Genomic DNA, 25,120 nt, shown 5'->3' on the forward strand with positions numbered 1-25,120 from the left:
CATATCTGCACTCTGAAGAAAATGCTTTTTCTACTGTGACTCCATTTTCATCCACCGTGATGGTTTTTTATTCCCCAGGAAAGCAAAAGATCAGACTGCTTCTATTAACCTGTTTCTCCTGAATGCTTGAGTAGTTAAATTTTAGGTCAGTATATTGATTCACAAGGCAACAAGTAAATTCCTTGGTTGGTAAGTATCTGCCAGTTGACTAGGCTTTATCCATTTCCATCCTGTGCCTGCAGCAGCATAATATTTCCATTGCAGTCAGCTTATGGGTGCAAATGATCACATCTGCATCTTGATTTATTCCTCACTAGTTGGAAATATGCAGTGTCAAGTATTCAGTGAATTTTGCTAGGTCCTAATGAGGATTCAGTATAACATGATTTTCTCTGGCTTCAGTCTTGTTGAAAAGTTTTTCTGCATATCTGTCTTTTCAAATCAAAAAAGAGACAGTGTGCTGTTATATAGTATATTTTACTTCCAATAAGGTTTCAGGCTGTGCTGAAGAAGAAAAGAACTGTGCAGTTCAGGCGTATCGCTAATACTACTGCAGAGCTGAGGAGATGCAGAAAGAGATGGCCGGGCGACTGAGGGCTAACCCTGCAGTCTGGCAGGGTCTCAGGTCAGAGGATGGGGAGAGGGGTTTACACAGCCCTTTTTAAATCTCTTGAACTGGGCAATCAGTTAAAAATAAAGGGTCAGGAACAGAACTCAGGACTCCAAAAGGCTGTTGTGAGTCACTCGATGTACAACAACCTGCATGTTTAAGTGGATTGTTGGTCCAGGGTTGCTAGAACATATGATTTTCTTCCCTAAATCCTTTATTCTCTGAATTACGTGCAGGGGAGAGGAAGTGAAAAGCACGCTTTTTTATGGCATCGAAAGACTCTGTGTAGATTGATAGGAATTTCAGCAGCCTTTGTGGAAAGCAGGGATTTTTTGTGATGGCAGAGTGTCTGTCCCTGACCAAGCAATTCACTCATCCAGGCATTTGTCAGGCCAGGAGCTCAGAACTGGCCCTGCTGCTTGCTTAGCAAGGTGCCAAGAGGTGCAGTAGCTCTTTTGAAAAGACATTTTCTCAGTTGCCATGTTAAAATCAGATTGTCACTGAGTTGAAATTCTGATATCGCTGTCCATCAGACTAAAGCGTGATGATAGTTTCTGCAAAGTTAGTAATCCTCCTGCTTATGCAGCGTTATGTAGTAATACTCTGGACCATTGTAAGCACAGAGATTTGGTTATAATATAGAGGAGTTATAATAAGAAATATGACTGCAAAAGCAAAGCAGTCAGTTGAAATTGGTCTATAATTAAATGCTTAGAAAATTCTGTGCTTAGCTCATTTTAAAATCAAGTGCTTCTTTGTAGCAATTTCCTTTCTTTAATTACAATTTCCTGTCTAGTTTGACATTTACAATGCAATCTTGGGGGACATGTTTGTGATTTATTATTCTTGCTCCTATCAGGATATCACTTGGCAGAAATGAGTTTATAAAATAAGAGCTCAAATTATTATGGCCTTTGACCAATAAAGCTGGCTCATAATTTCAGGCCTGAGAAAAGATTAACATTTTTGACAATCAAATGCAGAATTACCAGTGGGGAACAATTTTGAAAACTATTTCAATTTTCTGAAACATTGTACATTTTTAATAAGGAATATAGAACCAGTTATATATTAGAGCATAGACTTAAAAGTAGATGGAGCAATGGTGAGTTGCAAAGCAAACCTGAAAGGAAGACTTTAACATCTAACGTTGTTCAGCTTCCTCTGAATGAAACTGAAACTGCTAAATCAACGTCACTTGAAAATTACCTAATGAAAGAGATTGGGGAAAAAAGCTCAGATATGTTCACAGCAATGTATTCTCTGTTTTCGGTAGCATTTCCGACTCCATGGATTAATTGATCAGTGGGAGCTGGAGGAAATGTTTCTGCTCATGCTTTTTTTTTTGTGTGTGTGTGTGTGTGTGCGTGTGTTGTGTTTTTTCTTTTTAAATCTTACAGAACAAATTAAATTCCTTATTATTATTTGCCTGTTGAGGTCTTTCATTTAGAGAAACAGATGCCCCTACTAAACTGCATATTGCATATTCCATTCTGCTGTCACTGCTTCTCCAATGACTTTATTTGTCCCTGATTCAGGAAAATGTCATTGTTCAGGACAACACAGAAGTTGAAATGAATTCTCTGACTTATGCACGTGTTTGAAGTTAAATGTGAACTTGTGAACAAAACAGGCGTGCTACCTTGTGTTTGTGAGGAGTGGGCTCTTAAAATCTCTGTCCAAAGTGGTAGGTGTGTTTTTAGTGTAAATTTGCTGTAATGCCAAAATGGATGGCCTATAAAATTCTATTGAAGGAGAGAGAAATGTTATTGGCAGGGAAGAAAATCTGTATCTTTGGAGATCTTTAAAACAGCTCGTGTACACATTGCTGGGAAGTGCAAATGCTTAGCACCTCTCAAAGTCAGGCTGCTTTTATTTAGATGCCAGCATATAGTTAGTGCCTATTTTTATGTACTGGGAATTAAAATCATTATTTTAAAGAATCTGTACTCCCTCATGCCAAAGGGGATGAGAAAACATGGCATTTCATAGTTCCATTTTTTGTAAGATGAAAGTGAGAAACAGTGGCACAATGCTGACCCTGAGTAGTTCCCAAGGGAACAACAGGACTGGGAGTCCTGCCACCATGCTTCAGAGATCCTGGTCCCCAGCTCATCTGCCCAGATCATGCTCCCCAGTCACAGGCATGGACCCGACACATCTGCCCTTCCAAGGAGATGCTGTCAGGGCCAGTGGTGTTTAATGGAGTGACGGGTTAAAGTGTGTGCCTATGTCTCTCTTGGATACCTGTCTCTGTTTTAATGGAATGCTCGGTGTGTGGAGGAAGTAATATGGAAATTGGGTCCACCCATGAAGGGGTAGTAATGAGCAGTGGCACTGCTGCTGTAAGCTGGGCTGTGTGAGACCTGTTGGAAGCCTGCAGGAGCGAGGGGCTGCCGTCTCCCATCAGAGAAAAGACTGCAAGTGTTCATGCCTTTTGAAATATGGAGCTCAGGGGAGAAGGGGAAGTGTGAGTCTATGGAAATGCAGTTATTTGCTTAGAAAAATTCCTGAGTGTTACTTAAGAGTAAAGTTGTTTCAGGAGTCAATACTTGCTAGAAAGGAGGGGAGGAAAGTTGAGTAAGTCACGAGACCGATAAACATCTTCATCATCCAGTGTCAGAACTGATTTGAGTTTTTATGGCTGGATGTTTGCTTGTCTTTGGACTGTAACCATTAGTGGTGACTAGAAGCTGATTTCTGCAACTTTTTCCATTTCTTAATTATTAAAGTTAGCTTTGGAGGGATTGGTGCTTATTAACCTGTCATCTCCACAGCTTGATCTTAAGATAGAAAATAATCAAGAATGCCATTATTGTCTAGTCTGGATAGACACGTGTTATGAAAGAAAATATTTTCTAGTTATGAAAACACTTTCTGTAAATTAGAACTCTGCAGAGTTAATATAGGATCTGCTTATGCCACTACAAAACCACAAAAACTCTCAATTCGGTCAAAGTCAGAGATGCATCAGGTCAAGCTCTGTCAGCTCTCATCAGATGTGGGCTAGGAGGTCAGTGCTGATGGGTCATCCAGTGGCTTCAGAGTTTAGAAAATCTTCTCTAAAATTCTGGAAAAGTTTTCCACTCTCATAAGGATCCAGTCCAGAAATTCCCAGTGTGTTCTAATTTGTCTTGTACTCCTGAAGTGAAAGAATCATACCACCTTTCCAACATATTTTCCCTTTTCTTTGAAGGTTATGATGTACTCTTTAATTTTGGGCTGACTGAACTCCCATATGGAGTGAAAAACACACTTAGGAGATATGGCTCCTCAGTTGATGAGAATCAGCAGAGCTTCAAGGGTGTCTGTGAAATTGAATTAGTTTATATGTGCTGATTACTTGGCCCTTAGCATAACAAGATTTTCCCAGAGCTGTGTGTTTTGACTCTCTTGAGTTTTTCAAGTCACACATGGACAATATGTATGTATTTTACTTATGCACAAATGTTCTCATCCTTGGACAGAAACAGTCACTTAGGTGCCCACAGAATTTCTCTGTGAGAATTTTATTCTTTTAAGGAACCTACCAGTTCAGTCGCAGGCACAGTCAGTTGCAAATACAGCAGCCTAACTTTGCTCAGGAGCATGCCATGGACAGTGAGAAAGAAGGAAAACCATTCTGATGAATGGTAATTCCTGCTTGGCATCACCACTGTAATAAGCCTCCCATAGATTTATGTGTAATAATTCTGTTGTCCTTTGCCGCAGTTGTCAATTCTGTGGTCATAGCAAAGTCTTCTATTAGACTGCGCTGCAATTGTAGATATCCTGATAAAGTGAATAAATGAATATTTGTAGGCTTTTCTTCCATTTCTAGCAATTGCCTTTTATCAGGTGTCTAGAGTTTCTGCTGCAGACAAAGAAATGGTACAAATATCTCAAGGTATTGATTCCTTTCTGATATCAGTGTTCACTTGTCTGTGGACAACAAAGCTAAAAATAGCCTGGTGGGAATACAAGCATACTGCTTTTGTTTTAAGTGTGGCCTATAGTGCCTTCAGCAGCTATAAAATATTAGGAGAACAAGATTTTCAACATGAGGTACTTTAAAAACCCGCTGCTAAGTTCTTTATTTAGGCACTTGCTTGTAAGTGGCCTCATTTCCAAGAATATCAAGCAGCAAACACTCCTTCCTGTTTCACCTGGACCTTCAGGATTAAAGCCCTTCTCCCAAGCAGTGCTTATGAATTTGGATGGAGGCATGCTCAGAGATCTGAAGACACTGGCGTTTATTTGAGTTCTTAGCAGTGGAACTATTTGCATTCTCTGTCTTAGACAAAACATCAACTAGTTTTAGTACCAAAGCGCTATCAGCCGCCACATTCAGTGTCTTTTAGGCATGAGCTCAAACACAGCAGCCTTTTTTTTCCCATAGATCACACATTAAGTGTATCTCATCTGACTTTCCTTGAAATCCATGGGAGTTCTGTCATTAAGTCAACAGTAAGCCCACAGTTTATTATTTGTAATGTATTTCTTATTTGTTCAACCCCAGCACTGCTTTGGGTGTTTTCTGGGTAAGCAGTAAGTTCAGGAGGGAACTCGATTCCAGTCTCCAGCATGTTTTCTGTGAATACAATTCCTACAGCTCCTGATTTACACCAGTTAGGTTCAGAATGAGGCCCAGCATCCCTGTTCCTGTGTTTCAGCTCCTCAACAGTGAACAAATACGGAGAAGGGACTGGTGTGCAGCAAACAGCAGCATGACTAGCCTGTGAATTTTTGCACGTTTTGCTATTTTCATAATGTTTGTTTAGATTTCTCATACTGCCTAGGCAAAATTAATTGCATGCACATTGTTGAAAATTTAGTCCAGTGATCTCTTTTTCTATTTCCTGGACTACATTTGCATTTGGCTGCCAAAAATAACTCCAGGAGACACGTTACATGGAAGCTGGGATTATCCATGGAAAGTAATAGTAGTACTTTCATGCACGAAGAATGAGCAGGCTGCCAATTGTAATATGTTTAAAGGGTCAGGAGAAATCTATAAGTGGTCAAGAAACAAGACAAACATTGGCCACCAGTCTGATGGGAAAAGCAACATCCATTAAGTCCATTAAATTTAACATTGAAATCAATGTTTAAACCACAAGATGTAATTAGTGTAATTCATATTACAGACTTTTGGATTTTTGAAACCAGATTTAATTATATTGAAAAATGACAGCTTCATTTTCCCTCTATGGGTAGGTTACTACCATGTTCCCGATACTTTTATTAGGGCTGGGTGCCGATATCAGGTTTTTAATGACATTAAGAAAAGCAGTCTTTCAGCCATTTGAGGAACAATAAATCAGTTTAGATTCCTTTTGAATGGAGACAACATGGATCAAGTGGCTTTTCAATCATTTTCCTTTAACAGTGTGCAGTAAAGCTGTTTTCTTGAAACAGCAGCCTATGGGAGAAAAAAAAATGTCATAGAGTGGTATTTGGATTCTCTGGCTCCTTTTCCCTGCATCAATGGACAATTCATGAGCTACTGCTGAGCTCTGGAAAGGTATCTCTATAATCCTTTGCCAATACAAACTCCGCACAACTTTTACAAGGTCTTTCATTAGCAGTCTCAAATTTGAAGGAGGATCAAACGATACTGTATCTTCTGAACTTAAAAACTTTTAGTGTTGCAGAAAGTGTTGACAAGGACACTAAATGTAGCTGTGAGGATGCAAACACAAAACGTTAGTTTTCAGAGTATTTCTGTTGCCAGCATTGAGGAAGGTTAAATGTTTATCTTAACTCTGATGTGCTTCCACATCCTCTACTCATCTCATCTTTCTTGTACCACATTCCTTTGCTTCTTCTGTTTAATTGGGAATCTTTTCTGCATGGGCTAAATGTTTGTGAAGCCATGAGTAAAGCTCCTAGAAAAACACTGATGGCTTCTCTTTCTGTTTCTTATTCTTGTTGGTATTGGTAGAGAGGAAAATGCAGTAGCTGGGGCAGAACATTTCCAGGCAGCTCTGCACCAACAAGTGGCTGTTAGGAAAATGGCAGTTCTCTGTGCTACTCAGGAAGTTTTTGTTGACTGTGAGAATTATAGGTGCGAGTACAAGATCTTTTTATTGAGCATGGGAAAAGTCTGTCCATGAGAAGAAAGATGGAGGGAGAACGTTTCAGACCCATAGACATTCCCAGGATAGATTACTCTTTGGACATGATGATACTGTATAACATGGGTAAATGTATGCCAAGCCTGCCCATGTTATTGATTGAAATAAAATCCTTCTCAAGAGGGATTATTAGCTCAAGCTTGGTGCCAGTGCAGTCACATGGCTTCTGTCAGCTTGGAGTGTGGGCAGAGCTTGCTCATGGCTGTTTGCAATCTGTGGTATGCACGTACCCAAAGAGTAATAGCAGGTGGTAGCAGAGGAGGGAGATAGAAAGGAAAGCTTAGAATAAAAGATGTTAAGCTTCATTTGGGATATGATGAGCCAAATTCGTTATTGGTACAATGCCCTGAAGTCAGTGGTGTTACAATAATAAAATTAGTCCAGAGAATCATATCCATCCCTGGCACTTTGTGCAGTGCCTTTGATCTCACGAGGTATATGTCATGGCAACATCGTGCCTGATGAACTCGCAACATGGTGCCCCCAGGGTGAAACACTGGGAAAAAAAAACAGACAACAGCCCTGGTAAGTCATGATCTAAGTTTTAAATGTACGTTTCAGTCTGAAATCCTGGCAGAGAGTTTTCTTTCTGCATATTTGCCCCAAATGCTAACGATATAATGAAATCTTTGGCCACACATTCAGTACTCAAAATGGGATTAATTTCTTTCTGTTTGGCTAGTGCAAATAGCTGCACATGAAGAGTTTATGCAATAGCAGAGGGGGTTATTTTGTCTTGGCAATGGTTTCATCTGGAGCAATAGAAGAAATTGAGGTAACATGAATATTGTATTTAGCTTTCTCCATGCACAGAAGAAAAGACAGTGTTTCATTTGGCACTCTCTACTTATTAAAGTGTTCTTCTGCACTGCTTCCCAGCTTCAGCTCTGCAACTGAGCAAGCCAAAAACAATCCATCTCACCTCAATCATTCCTTAAAAAAGAGAAAAAGCCAACAAAAACCCAGAAATACAAAACTGATATCCCTAAGAAGTACATTCTTCTCTTTCTTGTTATTCAGCAAATGTACTTAGAAGTTATATTGTTTAAACCAGACCCTCAGCTGGTTTAGGTTTACCTAACTTGAGTGAGTCCAGTGAATTTGTCTCAATTTACAGCAGCTGAGAATTTGGCCCTTGTTATTAAAGGGCTTAAATAATATAGGATCAACTAGCCTTTGGAGTTGTGCTCTGTCTCTGTGATGAGGATTAGTGGTCTGGAAGTCTGAAAGGGCTGACCATCACTGGTGATAAACTGCAAGGAATGGGTGCTCATAGCTTCCTCTGCTAAGAAGCTGCTGCTCAGAAGGACTTTTACTTTCTGGGCTACTCAAAAGCACATTGCATGTGGTGACTGTACTGTTTGAAAAGTTCTCTAGGCATTGTATCCCATGCATGTGGGAACAGAGCAATGTTTGGCCATGGTGCTGTCCATCAGCCCTTGGTAATGCAGTTTCTGTGAGACCAGAGCTGATGGATATCAATATCATACAGGTATGCCCTAGGCTTGTGTGTCATTGTAGATCTTCAACCCTTTGTTACAGTCTCAACAAAACTGGATTAGGAAGGGTTTCAAAGCTGTTCCATGGAGAATGTGGAGCCACACAAGAAAACAAGGCAAAATTCATTTCCCCCTGATGAGACATAGGGCAACTGCACTCTCTCTGATGGTCATGGCCAGCTACCTGCATGACACAGGTGAGCTAGGAGGAAAATGTCAAACCAGCTATTGTATAGCCTTCTCTCCAGTCAGCTAAAGAAGCTGGGAGCATCCAGAAATATCTGGAGTGTTCTGGGACTGCATTGGCCAGGGGGCACAGCTAGGGCAGTAGTGGGGCATGAGGGACCTGTGGTAGAAGCCTGTAGGAGGATGGGCTTAATGTGAGTATTGCTGGTTGAGAAAGCCAGAGATGACATGTCTATCCAATCTCATGTAAGTTAAAAAAAGCTTTTTTATTATCATTTCTGTTATACTCTTTGTAAACTGATTATCAGGAAACTTGAACATGTTACTGGGCTTTTAAAAAATAGTTGTATTTATTATTCTTTCTCTTCTTTGCCTATTCTCTAGATCAGAAATTAGTTTTCAATTGGCTTTTTGTCCAACTGTTTTTGGTAGGTTTTCTTCAAATTTTATCATATATTTTTCAACTTTACAGGGAATCAATATTTGATGCAGAGTCCATATTCAGTATTCACGATCTGGGCTGTGTGGCCTCACCGTTATTGGTCTATGAATGATAGGTTTGGATGAGCAAGGAAGCAAGTACATCTGGCTCAGATATCAGCCCCTGAATTTTCTTTTCCTTTTTCTTTCTACCTTCCTTCCTCTTTCTTTTCTCCCCCAGTGTATGGGAAATTGGTACTCACAGCCTGAACCTCTGATTAATCAGCTGAGGCAAGTGTTGGGTCAGCTGTGGGAGCACAGGTGAGAGTAATTTAGCTGTGCTCCTGGAAGGGGTGGAGCTTAACTCCACCTCCTCTAGACTTCATTTAAGGTCTGACCACCACTGAGGCAGCATCTCTTGGAGATTGCTCCCCAGTGGAGATTGCCTCAGCATTTCCCAATGAAGGCATCTGTATTGGTGAGTTTTTTTCTCATAAATAACCTTTTGAATATCTTTTACCATCTTTGTATTGTTCCACCTTACACCCAGCATCTGACACGTGAGTCTTCAAAAGGCATTTTGCACAATTTATCATTATTATAATTTTCAGTAGAGCTGTGTAGATGATCTCAGACTAGAAGGGTCCAGTGTTCTTAACAAGATAGGCACAGTACATCTAATGAGTTGTAGTCCTTTCCCTTTTGAGTGTACGATTGAGACAGGTAGGAGAGAACAAGGAAATGGAAGCAAAGAGGTGCAAAAGGACTCAGTCAGGGTCACATCTGTGTTAGTAAAACTTGATCACTCAAACGTTCATGGCAAGTAAATATGAAGGGAGAGCAGTCGGCCAAAGTAAATTCACTTTAAAACCTGAATGAATATAATCAATATTATTCACCTACTCTGTCCCAGATGCCTGAACCAATTTGATAACAAACAGTTTGTTCACTTTTTTTTTAGTTATTTGTAAAGAAGTGGCTTGATTGCCAATGTGCCTAATTCCAGACATATGCAAATTCCCGAATGGCAGTGGATCTGAGCTATTGCATGCCAAGGCTGAGGCAGACACTCAGATCTTTCCCATTAGACTTTTCCCTGAAGATCTGCAGTCAAATCCCTGTTTGACTATCAGATGAACAGATGCACTGCTCAGTGGATCTATTTTCTGCTCAGTGCAAGCATGTAGCTGTAGTCCTGACCCACAGTCAGTGCTGGTGGCTGGGCACAGAGGTGGCCTGGCTGCTGACAGCAGACCCAGTGGCACAGAGCTTTTGATGGAAGGCATTTAGGCTGCAACACTGGAAGTGCTTCCCCTACTAGGAGTGATCTGTCACCACTGCTCTGTAGTCAGGCTGACAGTAGAAATGACCTGACTGAGGCAAGTAGGTGCCTGCTGAGGCCCTTTTTGGATGAAGTTTTCTAAATGAGCATTTGTTTTCATTGTTTTGCCCTAAAATCAGCAAGGAGTTGGAGGTGATTTGGAGTAGACTGTATCTGGGGTAAATATATACCTTCCTGCAAGTTATCTGTCCTTAAGTACATCATCTGAATGCTGTGAAAGTCTAAGGGGAATATCATATTGTGAATACATGATTGCTGAGCATTTGATTCAAAACATTAGATGTCAAATATTTCCTACTGTATGTCACTGCAGAAGAACTGTTTATTAGGTCTTTGCAAATTCCTACTCCTTTACCTACCTTTCTAGATTTACATCAATCCTGTAATGTTGTTTCTCCTCCCCTCTTTGCTAACTGAGTCACCAGGTCAGTGATTCATGCAGAAGACAGGAACATCTTCATGTCTTCTTCTTTTGAGTGGCTTGTTTAGGTACACAACTACTCTTAGCAGAAAGTGGACTGAGCCAGGGAGGTCTGGACTAATGCTATTGCAGAAGACGGATGTTTGTGGTACTGAAAATCCTGGGAAGTGGTGCACTGTAGCCTCAATAGTAGAAATGTGCTATTTTAAGTATTAGACTTGCATGAAAATCTTTATTAACTGGAAGTTCATAGACCACTGTTTCTATTCTCTGTCCTTTGCTGCTCAAGGCATGAATAGACTATTCCTTGCTTCACTCACGTACGTATCTCTCGCTGTTATTAGTGTCTCCTGTTTGTTTGTTTTAAAAAACCACAAAACATGAAATTGTATTCTGAATAATTACCATATAATTAAAGATAAGAGAGTATAAAATCCTCTCACTCTAAATATGTCCCCTGTTAAACACGCACAGTCATAAAATATTAAGGAGAGCTAGCTCGATCTATTGAAGATACACATACATGAAAGTTCTTTGTAGGTCACAGGAATTCATAAAAGAATGTGCTGCAAATTAGAGAGCTCTGAGCCTTGCCATACTCCCATAAATGGGACAAAACCATGCCTATCAATGCATTGTGCCTGTAACTGAATCTTTTATATAAAAGAGTAAAATTAAGTGTTAAAGCCTAAGTAGAAACAAAAGGACCTTGTCTCCTTCAAATGGCATCCTCCCAGGAAATGCACTATGATCTCATTTCAGTGATTCGACGCAAGAAAACTTCAGTTACACCATCTCTTCTTTCTGTGTCTGCTGAGTTTTCTTTCTGGATGGTAGTACTAGGTTTGGATGTGGGCTGTGTGGTTTGTTTGTTTGTCTCCCTAGGACCACATCAGGGAAGGTAGTCTGGCCTGAGGAGAACATGTGGTGTATTAAATTATTAGAGGTTAATACACATTAAGAAATGAGTGTCGTGGACTCTCTGGAACAATAGGCACAAACTGGCACACAGGAAATTTCACCTGAACGCAAAGGAAAACTTCTTTATTGTGAAGGTGACAGAGAACTGGAATAGGCTGCTTAGAGAAGTTGTGGTGTCTCCTCTGGAGATGCTCAAAATCTACCTGGACACTCCTGTGCAACCTGCTCTAGGGAGCCTGCTTTAGCAGGAGTGTGGACTAGATGATCTCCTGAAGTCCTCTCTAACCCTAACAGTTCTGTGATATGGCAGATGTTACACTTTTGAACTGCATCTGTCTTTAGTTTGGGTAAAAACCTCTCCCATGTCTTGACCCATTCTCGGTTCAGGACCCCTTTCCAGAAATGCTGCAGCCCAACCAATTATTTTATTGTGCAGATGTATCTTTTCTTCTCTCCCTTGATCACCCCTTATCTCACAATAGCCTTCATGTTTTGTTTGATGCATCTTTTAGAAACAGAGTTGATAAATACTGCAACAATAATAAAAAAAAAAAGTGAGCAAGTAGTCAATGAAATGTCTGTGTTCATGTCCCTCCTCTCTCTTTACAAAAAGAATGCATCTCATTTGTTCAAATCTAAGCAACTTTTAATGGCCTTACTGATACTGCTGTTTACTTCTGGAGAGCTAGGAAAGATTGCCTGTTAGCTCACATAATAAGATGTTAGTAATATGTGGTTAGGCACAACTTCAGAATGTCTGAATTTGTATTTTACTCCTTTGTGTGTGTGTGTGTGCATGGATTAAGACTGTGCGGAGCAGTAAGATCTGAGTTTAAGAAGTGAGAGTCTGAATGAGTTGTCTGGCTCTAGAGCAGATTTTCTCAGTGCCCTTGGTGAATTGGTTGCTTTGTCTCCAGCTCCCTCTCTGCCAGACTGATGTAATATTACATGCCTAGTATAGGTGTCGGGAAAATAAATTAATGGATGTCTGTGAGGCATGCAGATCATTGGTGCAAGGATGTGTATTTCTGAGAGACACCAGCAGCAAGCTTATTGGGAAATGAGGTTGTCTTAGCAGGGTGGAAAGAAAACCATCCAGGAACTGGACAGGAGTCTGGTAACAGAAAGCAGCAGAGAGCCTGGAAGAAGTGAACTGTGGTTGACATAACAAAAGATGTTCGTGAGCTGTTAGAGAAATTACAAAGACATCTGAAGATCAGATGTTCCCTTTAACTTTGGAGACTTGCAGTTCTCAAACAGTCCCACCACAGCTGAGTTGGAGAAGCCTCGGGAAGACCTCCTGAAAGTTGCTAGGGCACAGAGAAAAATATATACACAAATATCCCCATTAAATAAGCCATGAAAAATGCACGCAGATCGTTCAATGAAAAGCTGCATTATACTCGTTCCTGCATGAATTATGGTGCATATACAATAATTGCAATGAATTCTGCAGGGAAATGCATGAGAATCGAAGTGCCTATTCAGACTGGAAGCCATGAAAGAGTAACCTCTAATAACAAGTGGATCCTAGCACTTATTGAAATAAGTAAAATAAGAAAAGGAGCAGAGGGAGTGAATTGCATGAAGAGGGGAAAATCTTGAACTCATGCTGGCCCGAAAGAAGTGTCAGAAAGAAAGAACTCCTTTAAGTAAAAACACTCCCAAATTAGACCTTTGTCTGACCAATTCAATAAGAAAGGAACAGGGAATGGGGAAAGTCATTCAAACGTATTCATTAAGTTGCCAGAGAAATGCTTATTAAAGAAACCCTCATCTTTATTCCTTCCTTTTGGAAGGAGGGAAAAGGAGAAGAAAGGGAAAGACTTTTTAATTTAACATTAATTCTTTAAAGGCATTCTTCCTATTATTATCCCTTCTATTTTGACTCGCTGCATTTGAAAAAAATTTGTTGTCTTTTAAATGGATTTATTCCTTTTAACAGCGTTTGACATCTTTTGTCAGAAGTTCCTTCATTTTTCCAGTTTACTTTTTTAACATGTATTTGTTTAAGTGGCTTCCACTGTATTAATTGATGTGTTTGTGGCTGTTCAGAGCAAATGCATTCTCCTCACAGGGATTTTAACAGGCATTTGTTTAAGTGGGTTTTGCTTTTCTGTGTCTATTTCTGCTTGTTTTTCTGGTGGAGAAGGAGACATTACTAACATGCAGCTGACATAATGAGTCCCATTAACTCCCAATTCAGCTTGCTTTTTTGACCACCTCTCCTTTAATGACTGTACTTTTCTTGACTGCAAAGTTTGGGGAATAGGAAAACTGTTCGCTCTGCTGGATTTTAATACATGTTTACATCCCTCTTTGCAGAACAGCACCACCTCTCAATTAATGTTAGTCCTCGCCTTAAAGAAGCACTTAGTGATAAATAAATGTGAGTTGTGCATTGGAAAAGCGTGGTGTGAACTTGAATTTTTACAAAGGCTGTGGAGCACTTAGAGACTGAGCAGCATTTGTGTTCTAATATTTTAAAGCTTTTCCATTGATCTCCTGTTAACTGAGAAGCAAGAATTAACCTCAATGACAGTGCTAGTAGCTCTGCAGTCTATTTTGGCCTGTTCTTTAAGTAAAAAGAGCAACCTAGATGAGAATTTTGTGCTTCACTGGATATTGAAAGATGAGGCAATAAACTGCTAAACTTGAGTAATCACACACTCCCAGAGGAATGCCTCAAATGGGGTTGGTCAAAAACCTTGAAATTCTAGCCTTCTGCACACTGCCTGGGCTTTAACATTTGATGAGAGTCATTATAGTGGGGGACTGAATACAAGTGTCTTCTGATTACAGACCTTCCATTAAAAGTTCCCACCAGCGTGCCTTTCCATAGAGAAGCGTCAATGGGATTAAAATCTCAATTCACCCCAGTCAATTCTCCAGTAACACGATTTCATTAGAGGCAGGCAGGGAGGAAAATGGACTAGAAAGCACTGAAACAGCTGGTGTATAAATTATAAAGTGTACTTTCTACTAAGTGAACACACCTTCCGCTCAGCCACATTACTAATTAATGTGTAGGGTAGCCGATTTTATGTAAATTGTATTCTTCCCCTCTCCTGTGCTTTGGTTAACAACAGGTTCTTCTAAATCTTGGAAAAAGAAAGATTATGCAAAGCTATCATCATAAGAAAATAGCGTATTAACATACTGCCTGTGAACTGTATCCAATCAGTTCCTTTTCACTGGCGTGTGTACAAAACAATCAAAATCAAATTTATATTGCACTCCTTTAATATATTCTGGCATTAATATAATCAACGAACAAGTGTTAAAAAGTCTTACAGGCCTACTCTGCTTTAAAATGAAACGTTTCTTCTCAGGGTTAGCAGCTATTTTCAGCGACTTTATAAGGACACCAAAAGGAAAAGTTGTGGCTGTAGGAATGTGGGTCCCATGCAGTCTGTCTCCTTCTAGCAGCAGCCTGATGGGTTTATTTTGTGCGTGCTGTCTGGACTCCTGGGCTCTGTCAGCTGTGCTCCATGTCACTTGCAGCACACTGATGTGTGCAATGATCAGGTGTTGCTTAATAACTGCTTGTAAGGGTTCCAGGAGCAGGTCCTGGCAAGCTCTCACGTGAGGTCAGCTGGGAAGAACTGAGGTGTTTTGGCACTGCTTTTGGTGGAGCAGGCTCAGAGATCCCAGCAGCCAGACAGCAGGGGCATCCTGCAGAGTCCCAGTGCCTTGCAGCCCTAGAGCCTACCCTTGCTTCTGCAATGGGAATCCTTCAGCGTGTGTCAAATCCAAACATTCTGTGCAGGTGCAAGGGCAGGAGTCTTGTGAATGTCCCCTCCTTGAGTATTGCGCTTGTGTGGAATTAATTTCTGAGGTGCCCTTCCAGACGTGGGAAGCATGCCACTGAAGTCAGTAAGCTGCTGGGTATGGGCCACAGACTAGGGTCCATCATATCCTTTCAGCAGCATATGGATCCTTTACAGTAGGAGTGAGGAAACCGTGACAGGGACGGTTTGTCCACTAAAACTAAGTTGAGATCATAAGCTCACTTCAGTTTGGACCGGAGGACAGCAATAAGTCTTGGATGAAATATCAGTGCTTTTCCATTAAGTGACCCCATGTCATCCTTATTTACGACTTCCTAACAATGGACTTAGCCAGCTGGCCTACGTGATTGGCATAATTCCACTTTGAAACTGTGAATCTGAATTCTTGAAAGTACAAATCGCTGTGTGTTTAAATGGCCAAACTGTCAGGAGAAAAACTGTAGCATACCTTCAGGTTATGGTGCATGTGAAGAGAAGCAAGCCACCTGGAAAAGCATGGGTTGGGAGTTTGGTACCAGAATTCATTACCAAAAATGGCTTTTTAGACTTGTACTGTTATTTTTTGCTGCTCAGACCTTGGCAGCAAAGCTGTGAAGTGAAGCTGGGGAAAATGCAGAGGAAAAAAAGAAAGTTAGGGTTTATTGCTAACTGCCTTCTTCAGCCCCTTGTGCCCTACCAGCTGATTCTCAGTACCACTGAGTCAGATGATGGCTCGCCTTACCCCTCAGCTGGGGCAGCACTGCTGCAGCTTCCTCCTGTCTGATGGCACTGACAGTGTATGTTGCACCTGCACAGCAGCCCTGGGCCATGAGAATGAGGAGCGATCATCTGCAGTAGTTCATAGGGAGAGAGGATGTACAAATTCTCCCTTAGGTGGCAATGGTAAAAGCCTATTAACTGCAGTCACTTCAGTGTCAGTGAGAACTACTTGTAGCAGAGGAGGTCGCTATGCAGAGCCACAAATTACTGTTGTTATCTTCCATGATGGCTCTGCACTTGAGGCAAGTGTTCTCTATCTCTCTCCCTTCCACTCTGCATCACTGTCAGGCCCTCCCCAGCTGGCTGATGGGCAGCCTGGTGCCACTCACTGCCATTCGGTCAGCACCTGATAGTGCTGTCCCAGTCCCTGTGCTCCCACTGCCCAGAGAAGGATGGGGTTCAGATGCTGGTACCCAGTTTTGCCTTCATATTTATGTTATCAGAACAAATGATCTCTTGGGCTTTCAGAAACACGCTGCTGGTGAACCCAGTAGGGTCGTTAGGAGTTCAGAAAAGGACAGACTGAGGTGTGTCCCGTGCTTGCTGGACTGCTGGCGAAAGTTCTGCGGATCTCAGTAGTGAATGAAAAATAATGTCAGAGCCTCTGAAGAGGATCCTTCCTTCCAGTGGCTTAACATGGCTTAACCTATAGTGTCTCTAGCATGAGAGAGCAGCTCTCAGGCCTAACAAGTGATGCAGAGAAGATAGCCAATCATAGCTAAAGCAAACTGAAGAGACTGAGGTTGTCTAGCTTTAGGGGATGTTTAGTTTCTTGCACAAATTGCCTGTAATAGATTATAATGTCTGTATGTGTTCTGTAATTATTTTTGTTTCGATGTAACTGAGAAATTGAGTATTTTATTTCTGCTGTTATCAGGTCATTCCTAAAAATAAAACGCATCTCAGAGAATAACAATGTTATTATTATTCAAAGGTTACATGTTTGGGTAATTATACAAACACTGTCTCCCTGTCAGTCAATAAAACCTTTCTCAGAATACCTGGGAGTCTGGAATTAATTAGACTTGTCATTTCCTGCTTTGAATGCCCCTTTGTAAGTGTGCCACCTCAGCCCCTCCCTGTCCAAACCCATGTACAAAGTGCCTCACCGCTGTCTACCAAGGTCACCCTGCTACACAGCTGTCCAACTGAGAGTGGGAGTCTGCAATGAGTAGTATTGCTTCTCTAATTATGAGTACAAGCTTATGATATATGCATATGCATCTAAATGTAGGACCAGGCTCTGAGCAATCTGATCGAGCTGCAGATGCCCCTGTTCATTGCAGGGGAGTTGGACTAGATGACTTCTAAGGGTCCCTTCCAACTCAAACAATTCTCTGATTCTGTGTGTACAGTTCTGCAAACTTTATATGCTGTTATAACAAAATTCAACTAAGTGACTTGCATGTCACTGCAAAAACATGAAGTCAACAGTAAGCAGCATCATTTCACCAAAGTAAATGCAGCTTCAGTGGCTTAACTTCAGAGGGATCAGAGGCCCTCTTCTTATTTCCATCACGACTGGAAGTTTGGGAGCACAGTTTATGTGAATGCAGCTGGAGAAAAAAAATCCCTGGCGAAAAGAAAGGAAAAAAGTAATGATGCTAGATTTAAACAAGACTGAATTTTTTTTTTTTCCTCCTAAGTACTTCTAATAGGAACAAATGGTTTATCTTTTCAGATCTGTATACTTCTGTAGAAATATACCCCTGGGAAAAGGCTGCAAAGATCCTGGCCACCATGTTTACCTTCAACACCAAAAACTTGCTTCAGAAGGAGAAGACACAGAGTGTTATGCTGGCTCCCAAAATGAAGGTGAGTGCTGTCCTGCATATACACTGATGAAAGCAAAGCTAAATGAAACCTAAAGTTCGTTGTAGAAGTGAGCCAGTGTCACATCAGCCAGAGCCTTTCCAGTGTTCTTAGGGGTGGAGATTTTTTCCCCTCTTGTCTATTCTTGCTTCTTGTAAAACAGGCTTGTATGAAAATGAAAGGGATGGTGTTAAAATCCTTTGTCTTTGTGGACCCCTGGTTACACCCTATGTTTCTGGTGCTCAAAAGGGCAAGTGTGTCCCACTGGGAGGAATATTCAGCTCCCTACAAATGGCTTTGAACCAGCTGCACAGCACATGACCACCCCACTGAGCAGTGGATCTGGGTACTCTTGCTGGGACAAGTTCATCCATGGCTGTATGGGGAGCTGCTTAATTGAGCCTCATTACTCCAATTTCCTACTGACACTGTGCACCCTGTGATGCACCACTTAGGAGTGTGTCAGGGGCAGGGGGTTGAGCAGCTGCCTTTTCTTACGTGAAAGCAGGAGAAGATAAGCTGTAAGCATGCCCTAACCCCACACTGTTGCCCCTGCAGTTGGTGCCACTTAGGAGTAGGAGCAAGATGCTCATTTGTCACCCTTAGATGGGAGGGTGCACCTGCATCTGCCACTCCACTCTTCTCCTCTAGAGGACATTTTGCCCTAGAGAATGGTGTCCTGATGCCCTCCTGACAAGCTGGCACTGGCAAACCATCCTCAGGTATTACCTTCACCACTCTGCAGATCCCTGGAAATCCCTATGTTTGTCTCCTTTTAAAGAAAAGTGCATGCTTAGGAAGCACCTTGGCTAAACTTTCCCAAAGAGGACTATTTCCTCAATTTGAAAGATAACACAAGCCATCCATTTTTTCCTTATTCAAGCTGTGCAGCCTGCTTCTGCAAGGTCAGTCAAGCATCCTTCCAAAGCCTCTAGATTCAGTTCTGTTTCTTCAAGCACGCATGCTCTAGCTCACAGGTTAGATATGCCTTCCTTGTGCATCCCTGGTCTGTGGAAATCCCAAAGCTCTGCGGAGGGTTTTGTTTTCATTGGTAAGCTCATTTCCTTACAGGCATTTTTCTAGTATGTATTTTCCTCAGCTGTTGCTGTTAAAGGAGGTCTGTCTTGGACTTTTATTCCCATAAGGAAATTTGCAGTATCTATCACTTGATGTTGATGTTTCCTGAGTACCCTAAGAACTGTTAGAGGAATTAATCACTTTTTGATTTCTACGGGACAGTGGACAACGTGTGAGAGAGAACTTAGCCGGTGATATCCATTATTATCACCCTTCTGAAACTCACCACTGCTGAGTGAAAATGAGCTTTGTGAAGATAATCAATCACTGGTCACCACATGTGTTCCCTCAGTATAACATTAAGGATAAAACTCACCACTTTGAACGGCATCAACACAAAGTCTGGTGTAACACCAATTCTCACTCACTCACTTCTGCTGGGGAGATGAAAGAAGTATCTGTTTACCCATGAGGTCTAAAAGGATACTGCAAGCACAAGTAAGGACTTGCTGGACAACCATCTGGCTGACCAGGCAAGGATCTTCTGTGCTGCAGGGTGGCACGGGGCTATGATAGCTTTGCATGCTGAGTTAGAAGTCAGATAAAGCATATCATCCAGTATCACAGCAACACAAATGACAAAAAGAAGCACCATAGTATTATAAGGAGTTCGCTTCTTTGCTGCCACCTTTATTCAGGTAGCGTGAAGTCAATTCATAGAGTAATGAATAATTTCAGAACGCTCGTTATACTAAAAAATTATGGATTTTTTCCAGGGAGTAACACTATATAACTTTTCCCACAGAGTGCACACTTTAGAGTGAGGATGAATTCAAATAAATGGTGTTTATTGGCTCAGACTCACTCATCATCTTGCAGCCCAGGGTTGGAAGCTGTGAAAGACCGTGCTCATGAGCAGAGGTTGCCTGTTAGGCAGCACTGGAGAGCAGAGCTAAGCCAGACAAGGCATTTCAGTCTGAGCCTGTCTTCTCTGCTTATGTGAATGCAAAGGTGTCCAGGTGATTTTCATGGCATGGGCTTCACAAGCATACAGTTGCTGCACCCTGTCACTGGAAACTAAGAAGCAGTGGCAAGTCATCACAGAGAGAATTAGCTCATGTACTTTGACAGGTGAAGCTAAATAAGATGAAATAATTTGACAGGAAGTGAAGCTAAAATGCAACAAAGGAATATACTTAAAGGAGTATCAGGTTACCAGAGGGGGGGAAAAAAAGAGAGAGAGAATGAGAAATGTATATACAAATAAATAACTAAAGACAGACAGATATTTCTATAGCTCTGTTTCAATCTCAGTAGTTGGAGTAGCTCAGACTTCTTTGTCTCTTGGCATTTTTGGGAAGGGCAGCACTACTATCACAGTAAGTGCTTCCACTTCTTAACACAAAGTAAGGGGACTCTTTGTGACTGCTCCTCCCTAAGGGAAGAAAGAGAAATGCTATATGGGGCACAAAAGCAACAGAGGATTTCTAAGCATATGGTCTCTTCCAGTGCCAGCACAGACAGCTTTCTGCTATGAGGAAATCGGAGAGTATTGCAGCTAGCATTGCCAAGTGGCTAGAGGCTTTCTTGCTACCATGTTGCTGGAAAAAACACAGATAAGCAAAGGTGAAAGTTTATCCAAAATAACAGCAATTAAGTGCCCAATCTTTGCATTAGATGAAAAGAAAAAAATAGAGAAAAAGGAAAAGATTATTTACACAAGCAGTGTGAAAAGCAACAACAGCACTTGCTCATGAAAGAGACTGATAACAAGAATATAAAAAGCAGCGTGCATGTACAGCTGTACCCAGTCACTGCAGTGAATAGCTGGCCTGCCACTGGGGCCTGCTGTTGAGGTCCCTGGGAATGGTGTTCAGATGCGTGGCAGTACCCAGTGCCAGCCTGCAGCCAGGCAGCCTGACATTCAGTGGTACATGTCCATTGGCTGCATGCAGCAAGCAAGGGCCATCTGCCAGAGCAGCATGCCCCTCCTGGGCCTGGGCAGCGGCACTGACACTGTGGGGGCTCTGCTGGCCCATGGGCTGGGGCACAGACACTCCGGGGACATAGGCAAAATCCAGTAGGAGTCATCCTTTGCTGTAAGTGTACAGTGGTTTTAGTCACTTAGAAACGTTTCTTGCTCTCTGAGTTGCCAAGATCTCTCCCAGCTCTGAACAGAGTGTGAAACAATCTTAAACTGAGACGGGAGAGGTTTAGGTTAGATATTAGGAGGAAGTTTTTCACATAGAGGGTAGTGACACACTGGAACAGGTTGCCCAAGTAGGCTGAGGATGCCCCATCCCTGGAGGCATTCAAGGCCAGGCTGGATGTGGCTCTGGGCAGCCTGGTCTGGTGGTTGACAACCCTGCACACAGCAGGGTGGTTGAACCTAGATGATCATTGCTGTCCTTTTCAACTCAGGCCATTCTCTGATTCTATGAAGTAAGAAGATCCACTTTAGTTTGAAGAGAGTCTAAAATATGAGCTCAAAGAAATGCAGACTGCCTTGGTAGATCTCATTTCAGTCTTTTGATTGCACAAGTCTGTGGCCAAGAAACTCCTCACATGCCCCAGAAGACAAGGACTTTTTACTTGGAATTTGCCATGACATGCCTAAAACTGAATGTTGTGGGAGGTGAGGAGAGTCTGGTGCCAGGTGCCATGCCACATTATGTGTTCTTCCAATGACGAAAAGGATGAAAATGCATGATGATCAATCATCTCCATTCTGAGTCAGGTGTGGGATCCTACTTAGCTGGCCTCAAACTTTAGGCCAGCAACCTTTGCAACTTTGTTCTTACAATCCACACAGCCCATGTCTTCTTTTCCTCATGCAGTTCCACCCCAGCATTGCATCCATGAGCCTATCAGTAAGCAAGAAAAGCAAAAAGCATAGGAATTTCAGATTTACCCTCAGTTCTACTCCATTATTTATGCACCATTTTGCACTGTGTCCATCATATCCTTTTGAACAGAAAATTAATTGTTAATTTTGAAACTATTCTTGTAAGTAATCCTCTTTTTTTTTTTTTTTTTAAGAATTGTAAGTCTTGCCAAGAAATGAAAAGCAAGAAAATAAAGATGTGTTGGGTCTACATTTTCAGATATTCTAAGCAAGCTTTTGCTGTGTGGGAGCTATAGAAACACACGGGCTTTTCTTCCTCACCAGCAGAGCTATTCAGCCGGAAGCTGGGCTGATTTCAAACCAGTTTTTGCCAAAGACTGCTGGTACCTCCAACTGAGATCTGCTGGAGGGTGCAGACTTAATTATAAAGTATCTTCCCTGTGGCTGCAAAACACTAATCCTGATGCACAGGAGTCCAATGCCTTTGTTTGCTTATGGAAACTATTTTTGAATTTTTCAGAGTTAATGTAACTCTGGTCTAAGACATACAGGGGCCTTGGAGTAGCCTTGACATGTATTTTGTTCTCTGAAGATGCATGCTTGGGATACTTCTTGATTTTGATGTAACTGCCTACAAGCCTACCATCCAGTGCAACAGTTTCAGTTCAGCACTGTGTGCTAAACACAAGCTGTCCTTAAAACAGGTGCCCAAATTGTATCAGGAAGGAAATAGGTTCACTTCCAATGGCAGAACACTGCGTGGCAGCAGTCACCCAGCACGTCCCTTCCAGCAGTAGTGTCAGCAGGGACACATGTCTGTACCTATTGCTCTGCTGGGGGCATTTTCACCTTAGATCAGCAACATTGGGGAAAGTTGGACTGGCCTTTTGGTGAGGAGGGAAGGCAGGCTGCACTGCGTTAGCAGGGATCAAACTGTTCATTCCTCCACCGTGAAACAGCACCTGGCTCTCCTTCAGTTTGCAGCCATTATCTGCAGGCATTCCAGTCTTGTTTGAATTGTAAGGTCTGGTGCCCTGTAAGTGTGTTTCAACTTTTGGAAAAGACTTAAGACTAAATTAGGTGCTACTCTGAAAGGACTTCATTTCTTTTCCAGAATTCTCTGTGACTTCTGTAACATCCCTACCTTTACTGCTCAGACAAAAATAGCTTTATAAAGTTGAGGAACTTCTTGAGGCTTGAATGTTACTGAGCTAAGGACAAAAAGAACATTTTTCTAGAAGTATCTCAGGATTTTTTCCTTGTTCTTTTACCATAAGTGTTGAACAACTCCTTGTAACAATAGATTTTGTTTAGTGAGCTGTAGATGTACCACGAGTCTGATTGAAACCTGAAAGTCCTAGTTTTATCTTTGATTTATAATACCTTGCTAGGATAGAATTATCATAAATGAAAGAAAATCTGGCTTGCTCTTAAGAGTTCTTCAGGTCAAGCTGCAGTTAAGGGGCCCCGGAATCAAAAATCATTTGGAAATTCTGAATGAAAACAGAGTATGTATTATTATTATTAAAAATAATAATTCCAGCTTTCCCACAAAATTAGGTACTGCAGCTATTATCGAGGAGAAAGGACTTGGGTATGTAAGTAGCAGAATACAACAGACTCAGTGTCTTGCAAAACTATCCCAGTGTGACGGTAAAAACTTCAGTGTTGTCTACCAGAACTGCTTTCCCCCATTCCATTTACGCTGTAGTTCAAACTTAATAAGGATATGAGAAACTTGAAGCCGGGATAGGAAATCCCCTTCTGGGGAAACCTAAGGCCTCTTTTGTATTTACATTAAAACCTTTTTACAGTACTCTGCAATATAGAGAGTTAAGTTAATATAAAGAGTTTAGGCTTGTCTAGTATAACTAAGAGGTTGATAGCTCTTTCTCTCCACTCATTTACATTTAGGGACGACTGTGGTTTTAATGAAGCAGAATATTCCAAATACTAATGGATCTTAAATTGCTTAGTCTTACCAAGAGGTACTCCAAAGAGCGCATTTGCCTCAAGTGATATAAAGTGATGAGTTAATTCATGTACTTGTGTCAATTGCTTCAAGATACTGAGAATTAGCTGCATTAGTGATATGCTCCTTTTTTTCCCCTCTTCCTTCATATATGTAGAGGAAGGTGCATAGGAATGGAGACTGATTTAACCTCTGCCGCACAGAGAAGAGGAGGGATCTGGTGGATGTCTGACAAATGTCACTGACAAGGTTAGTAAGATCTTCCTCTTTGCATTCTCTTGCTATTCCTTGTGGGATTTTTGAGGTACTTAAGACTTCTAAACAGAGTAGTCCTTGGCAGCAAAATTTCTGACCGCAGTGAGAAAACAAGCAAAGTCTGCCTTCAGGACAGTCACATTGAGTGGGACTTGAAAATTCCTCATAGTAACCTGCTCGTAACTAAAGCAGTGCTCAAGTGACTCCAAGGGCCTCTTCTGGCTTAGACTCCTACACCCATCTGCTTTGTGTCCTGGAAAACCCTCCGAAGGCAAGAAGAACGTGGGGCTGAGTGCACACCCCTGCTATCTCAAACTTTTCAGAAGATCAAGGGCACAGCGTGACTCCCCAGCCCTGGGGTTCCTCTGATGTCGCACAGAGCTACAGGTGGCAGCTGTTAATGCACTGAATGTGGCTTCCCCCTGTATCTGGCCATGGAAAACAAAGTGAGCGAGAGGATCGTTGCCAAACACTTTACAAGGATGGAGCTTACACAATTGGGCTCCACCCACATGCCTCACATGGGAATTCTCTCCCTCACCAGCTGGGTTAAGATCACAAGATGGGAAAAAAATAGGGGGAGGGATGGGGAGGGGGGGAGGGGAAGGGGAGAAAGAAAAAGCAAAAAAAAGCACTGGAGTTGTTTTCTTTCCATTGTGGCTCCTGAGCTGAAAGTTCCTTTACAATGGAATAATAGAATAAAGATGAGAAGCAACACTGCTGATGGCTCAAAATCTGGCACCAAAGTTTATTTCTCCTGAGCAGCCTGAGCCTGACCAGCCTTGTCAGACAATGTCAACAGAGGTGAAAAAAAAATGACGAAAATCATTGAATCTAGTTGCGCTCAGAAATGAATAAATGCACCAGACAGGGCAAGTATATGGCCATTAAAAATGGCATAACCCTGACTGGAAACTGAACACCCTCGTATGTATTTCGTACTCTCAAAGGCTTATCATGCCAGCTGTATTTTTGAATGAGCTAAGTGTCTACTTGTATGAAATGAATGCGAGTAGGCACACATAAGCTTTCTCATCAGTGTCCATACTCATAGCTGGGCATGTACTGAAGTCTCTCAACTCAGCTTGTTACAGCTATCATGATGCAGAGCCTGAAAATGCCTCTTTTCCGAGACCAGACAAACGTGAACTGAC

General features: G+C 41.7%; 1 protein-coding gene across 1 annotated transcript in view; it reads left to right on the plus strand.

The window, feature by feature from the left end:
* Positions 1–25,120, plus strand: part of LMO1 (LIM domain only 1) — a 218,901-nt gene that overhangs the window by 130,233 nt on the left and 63,548 nt on the right. Inside the window, exons 2-3 of the mRNA XM_085550149.1 lie at positions 17,747–17,880; positions 23,869–23,960. The gene's annotated coding sequence lies outside the window, so the exon portion shown is untranslated. The remainder of the gene's footprint in view (positions 1–17,746; positions 17,881–23,868; positions 23,961–25,120) is intronic.

The sequence above is a fragment of the Coturnix japonica genome, chromosome 5 (genome assembly GCF_054131305.1).
Source record: "Coturnix japonica strain WE chromosome 5, WE-NBRP24, whole genome shotgun sequence".
In the NCBI taxonomy this organism is placed as follows: Eukaryota; Metazoa; Chordata; class Aves; order Galliformes; family Phasianidae; genus Coturnix; species Coturnix japonica.